At 34.3% G+C, this 6,594-nt stretch overlaps 1 long non-coding RNA gene across 1 annotated transcript; it reads left to right on the top strand.

The window, feature by feature from the left end:
- The first annotated feature begins 4,048 nt into the window (after positions 1–4,048).
- LOC133713631 (uncharacterized) lies at positions 4,049–5,165 on the top strand. The gene is made up of 3 exons (XR_009848164.1): positions 4,049–4,354; positions 4,459–4,569; positions 4,691–5,165. It is a non-coding gene; the product is annotated as an uncharacterized LOC133713631 (long non-coding RNA).
- The last annotated feature ends 1,429 nt before the right edge of the window (positions 5,166–6,594 follow it).

The raw sequence follows: 6,594 nt of genomic DNA, 5'->3' as shown, positions 1-6,594 counted from the left end.
ATTTCCGACCTTAAAGTACCTAAAAACAGAAACTATGTTATAATTAATAATTTTAAGAGAACAACTTAGCCAAATGAGGGAAAATACATATTAAAAACGTCACACTTTGTGCTCTTATCAGATTTGGGTATTCATCTAGATTCGACGCCCAAAACATATTCTACAGCAAAACTTGACCTTTAGAGACAACGGTTTCCTTGAATATTTGAAATAGAAACATGTCATCTAGATATACTCCCTCGGGATCGCAAATTCGGAACCCAAAAAGATAGAAGCCTATCAAACCAATGATTTGAGTTCGAACCCGACTAATGACCCAAATTGCTATCCAAATCTATCCAGGCACCCACCTGTGTATAGCACGACTACTAACTGCTTCCAGAAACTCGCACCATACCAATCTCTAGCCTCACCATGTTATTTTCCAAGCAAGAGCATCAAGACATCTGGGCTATCCATTTAATGAAGCTTCACAACAAGCTATGAGCACCCAAAACCTTGAAATCTAGAAGCCATCAGAAACCTCCAGACATGCACACCGCTTCAGCCACCGTTAAAAGCTTTACCCAAGAGATCTCCATTCCCTTTCAATAGCGCAGCAAACCAATATTGACCCAGATCCCATAATGCTCGTCGTAGAACGAAACCCAAGGTGGATCGATTCCACAATCTAGTAATAAGAATTGCTAAAACAAGCAACATGAATTCAGATATACAAAAGCAAATATGAGGTTTTTGTTCATTGAGTGAACATACCAGCTATGTATAAAGCACAATGGCAAGATCCGCCCCCCGATTTCACCATGAAATTTGAAGTGGCTCTGCGGGGCCTATCTTAGGGGAAACTCTACCAAAAATTTGATAGAATGTACCTTAAAAGTGGACAATCTAAACCTGTGATACACAAATGAATACTTCTATAATTTGCCAACCATATCTCCAACTGCAGTGAACCTACATACACTCGTCAAAGGTTTGTCTCCCATCAAGTAATTTAAAAAAAATGTTAAACACAAATCTCCAATATCAACTAATCATTACAACTAAATTCAGCGATCAGAGCCATCTAAACCAAAGAAACCAAAGACTAAAGTAAAGTACAAGTAGGTTAAATATATAACCTACAATGAGGATGGAAGTGGTGGACACTATGTCTCCACTCCTACCCATGCTCGACCTCAACTAATCTGCAGTCTAGGCAACGTAAAACTGAAAGGCTCAGAGAAAAACAGTTAGAAAAAAAAATGAAAAAACTAATACAGCAAGTGGACGAGAAATAAATAATTTCAAGAAATGTAAATTCAGAAATTTAATGCTTTCCCAATTATTTTCATATAAAAGCAAAGCATGCAGTAAGGTTTCATGAAAATACTTTTAATCATTCTCTACTATTGATATCCCAAAACATATTGTAAATCATCTCATTTAAAATACGATCATCTAAAAAAATTGTTTCAAATCCTCACATCTGCATAAAATCTTTCAAGCCAAGCCTGCTCATCTGATATTCTCCTGTCGTTACTGCCGCTACAACGACATGGGTTACCTAGCGCTCTTTATTTAGATTGGAGATTAAAACTTGGGCTAAATACTAATTACTACCCTGTAGTTTGAGTCCAAAATCAATTCAGTCCTTGAACTTCTAATTTTATCAAAAACACCCCTGCACTTTCAATTTTGATCTAATAAGTCCAATCTGTTAGTTTTCCATTAATTGAGTCCGTTAACTTGCTGACATGGCTCATATGGGGCCTATGTTTTATGATGTGGTGTTGAGGTGGTATGCATAGTCAGTTTAGGAGTGGATCCCACTATTAGAAATCTATCAAATAAAAAGTTTTTAAACAAAAAACTCAACTATAACTAGAACCCACATCAGAAAATTAACGAATTGGATCTATTAGATTAAAATTAAAAGTACAGGGGTGTTTTTGATGAAATTGGAAGTCCAGGGACTGAATTGATTTTGGACCTAAACCACAGGGTAGTAACTAGTATTTAGCCCTTAAAACTTCTAGAATATGTAATTAGTCACACTGTGCATTAGTCACACTGTGCATATTGTATTGAAAATATATTATTAAGATTTAGTACTTCAATTTTTCATATTATTTGGAAATTATAGCAAATATATAGTATACCTTTACAAAAATTTTCTTTATTCAAGTTCATATTACAAAAATATAATCTCCATCTAGCTTCATTTTTTTCACAGATCAAGTCTATGAAAAAAAAAAAAAACAAACTACATTTTCTTTTCTCACAATGATAGGGAAGCTAACATTGAACCGACAATGTCATCAATGGACGCTACACAAGCTAACAAGCAGAAACTGACTGAAGCAGCATATCATTGCAACTCTTGCACCACTTTTTGTATAAACAGAACTGGAGCAAGCAATTTTTTGATAGGCTAGAACATTTTTTGGAAAAGGAAAAATGTTCTAGCAACAACTGTAACTAAGTAAAGCTTAAATTTAGACAGCCTATTTTTTGAACACTTTACTATGGTAAGATCATCTTTTGTTTTAGATGTTATGCAGCAATGAAACCAGTTCTATCATTTATATCTTCCCGCAACAAAGCGCGGGAACCGTTGCTAGTTTAATTGTATTGGTAGGAAACCAATTAGGTAATGTATGTTGTAATCAGTATCAATTAACCAATAAGGCTTATGGTTACAATTTTCAATAACCCTGCAAATGCCCTTCATTTATTAAATGGCTTCAACATTTAATTTATTCTTACAAGGGAAAAAAGGTAAAACAATAATTATGTTCAAACAAAGTATTTTGAATATAAAATAAAAAGTAGAAAGGCTGAGCATGTTTAGAAAAAAAAAAAAAAAAAGTAGGTGATGAGGATAACTATCAGTTAAAAAAAAAATACAGAAAGAAACAATTAACAGCGGAATCATAATTTTATTTAAATGTCAATTGACACATGTATGAGCGTGTATTAAAATACTAGCTTATTCACTACTAGCAAAAAGAGCAACCCACACAGATTTTAAACACACTGACTCTCACACTGATAAAAAATCAGTAGGTTTTAACTTGTAGATACAGATATCCGTGTGAATTGAATGAGTGGGTCCTACATAGGAACATGCTCACACTATTACTTACTGAAATCAGTGTGGCTAGACTTTCTCACAGATGTCTGTATGTATCAAATATTTAACTTATACTGATATCTGTGTGAACTATTTATACACAGATATCTGTTGGTAATAGCAAAATTATAATTTCCAAAATAATTATATTTCCCACAGACATCTGTAACAATGAAATTTCACACTATCACCCGTGTGAATGTTGAAATGACACTGATATCTGTATGTTGTTTGACACAGTTATCTGTAGCAATTGCTACTTTCCCACTGACATCTGTGTCAACATTTGTTAGAAGTGACATGTTTGTATCTCACACGGATATCCGTTTGTATTATTGTTGTTAATACACACAGATATCAATGTGGATTAATGGTAACAAATCATAGTGATCTTCTCCCTCATCTTTGCAAGTTTATTTAGATTAGGGACTAAAAAAAAATTACGAGTCTTTTTAATCATGTGGAAAGGATAACAATAACTATATACACAGAAATCTATATGTAATAAAATAACAAATTGATATTTCAATCGTGAAATAAATTATACTTACAGATATCTGTGTAAATAAGATAATACTCACTGATATCCGTGTGAAAGTATTGACTGATATTTGTGTAAGTAAGATAAACATTCACTGATATCCGTATGAAAACATATTGACTGATATCCGTGTAAAAATATTGACTGATATCTGTATAAATAAGATAATATTCACTGATATCCGTATGAGAGAATAACAAAAGAAGAAAAGAAAACATATTCACTGAAATCAGTGTGAAATTTTTTACTGATATCTGTGTAAATAAGAAAATAGTGACTGATATCTGTGTGTGTGTGAAAAACCTGAAAATATTGACCGATATCTGTGTGGAACTGTTGATAAGATTGGCATGCGCGTGGATTTAAAATTTCTTTAATTATTTGTACTTATCACTTCATTCTTCTTGATAAGTAAAAGCAGCATGTTAGAGTTCTCTATTAACTACCACATAATATCTCCTTTTCTCCAACAACTGAGCCAATCTAGCCGATCTTCCTCTCGTACATTCGTATCAGCAATCAGACCTAAAAATCCTCGCTATCTTCCCATTCATTTACAATTACGCACACAGTATAAGACATTTCCATGAACTCTAGCCTCCTTTAGCCACCATAGATTTAAGATCTGGATCGAAAACAACATCGCATCCACAACGGAAGCTCCAAGGCTTGAGTTGCATGTTCCTTCGCCACAGCTGGTGAGATCTCTTTCCTGTCTCCTCCTTTTCATGTTCTTGTTCTCGTTGTTTGTCTTTTCTGGGATCTCAGATCTGGGATCTCTCTTACATATCTCCAATTTCAGATCCGTTCTCAAACCTCGAATCACTTCTGTGGCACTATCGGTTTCTCTAGGCTCGGCTTTGAGCGATGTATTAGTTGCTCATATGATCTTGGTATTGGCTTTTGTTCTCAGGTAAGGGAGGAGCTTGGATTGAAACTTTTATTTTTGATGTTAACAGAAAATCATTCCTTTGTCAGTCATATTTAATCTTACTTTGAATTTAATTATTCTGTTATATTGATCTTTTTCTCAGGTTTGGTTATGGTTAAATCGTGTGGGATAATGAACTGAACTGAGATATCTGAGAGTGTTCTTGGCTTCAGTCTTGATGTTGCTACGTACATAGAATGAAGACTTGTATTTCGTTTTGGCTTCACAATTGCAGATTAGGAGAGTATAATGCAGAGGGGTTTCCCCTGGTCACCTACTGACCATATCTCATCTGGTCAGTGACCATTAGATCGCTCCCCTATTAATCTAAAGGCTGAGAAACAATTACTCCACTTGAATTAAAATAAGATATTCAACACTTATTTTATCATTTTCAATTACTTTATATTATTCTTGTGCAGCAGCTTTGGGGAACACTTTTCCTCTAATGCAGGAGTGTTGCCCGTGGGTATGGAGAAGAAACTGGAATTTATTCTCAAACTGGAATTTATTCAATTAAGGTTTGTGGAAGTGCATGCGAGCAACTCAGGAGAAGGAACTGGGATAAATAAGCTACAATAATTTACTATTCCCAGAAGAAGAATAATCCCTATGTCTTGAAACATGTTAGAGGAGATATGAATAAACCGTACAGCTCCGTAATAACATGGTAGAGGAGATATGAATAATTCATATCTCCTCTAACATGTTTCAAGACATAGGGATTATTCTTCTTCTGGGAATAGTAAATTATTGTAGCTTATTTATCCCAGTTCCTTCTCCTGAGTTGCTCGCATGCACTTCCACAAACCTTAATTGAATAAATTCCAGTTTGAGAATAAATTCCAGTTTCTTCTCCATACCCACGGGCAACACTCCTGCATTAGAGGAAAAGTGTTCCCCAAAGCTGCTGCACAAGAATAATATAAAGTAATTGAAAATGATAAAATAAGTGTTGAATATCTTATTTTAATTCAAGTGGAGTAATTGTTTCTCAGCCTTTAGATTAATAGGGGAGCGATCTAATGGTCACTGACCAGATGAGATATGGTCAGTAGGTGACCAGGGGAACCCCTCTGGAGTATAATGACTGATGCTATAGGGTTAGGGTGATGGCCGATCATTATAATTACCATTAAACTAAAACAAGAATTCAAGTTATTAAATAATTAGTATTTATTGTAAAAGTATCAAAATATATTATTATTATTTCAGTCTCAATTCACACTGATTTTTTTGACCCAAAAAAGACAAAAAAAAATCACACTGATTTTAATTTGATAGTAAAAACAAATAAGAATTTGAAATATGAGTGGGTCCCATAGAAAACTCTCACACAGACATGAAGGTCCGTGTGCAAAGGTCAAAGGCCACCCCACCAAATGCCACAGACAAGAAATCTGTGAATGTAATGGCTTTTTCAGTGAGTAAAGACCATTCCGCACAGATTTCAGTGAGTAATGAAGGCTATAGATACTGATTTGAATCTGTATGTAATGGCGTTTTTACTAGTAGTGATTATTACTTAGTAACAATTAGTAAAGGTTTTGGTTTTCAAACAGTAACCTTAGGTTCTGGCAAATAAGCAGATCATTATAGCAGGCCGAACAAAATTGTAGGTATGTTTACATCTACGCAAGACTCAGTACATCACTAAACAAAACAAGTCTACAACTTCAGAATAACTACCCTAAAATCATTCGTGGTTATAACGGTTGAACCTTCCGTTCCGTGAGTTCTGCTGGTAAGAAACATAGATGTATTAATCACTTAACAAAAACTACACACACTAATTTAATAATTTACTATTATTTATTGTTGAAAGTAGATTACTAGCATATGCATACTAGAAAGAAAAACTTATATTAATCAGACTAATCATTCACTTGGTCCGATCTCTGACTAATTATTAAAAAATTAAACATTGAACTGGCCAGAACATGTTATATAGCCAGGGATACCTTCACCCCGCCACAAATATTCTTTCCTCTACGATCAGAACCATAC

Source organism: Rosa rugosa, chromosome 6, assembly GCF_958449725.1.
Source record: "Rosa rugosa chromosome 6, drRosRugo1.1, whole genome shotgun sequence".
Taxonomy (NCBI): domain Eukaryota; kingdom Viridiplantae; phylum Streptophyta; class Magnoliopsida; order Rosales; family Rosaceae; genus Rosa; species Rosa rugosa.
The sequence above is the reverse complement of the archived record's forward strand: the minus strand, read 5'-3'. Positions and strand labels throughout refer to the sequence as shown.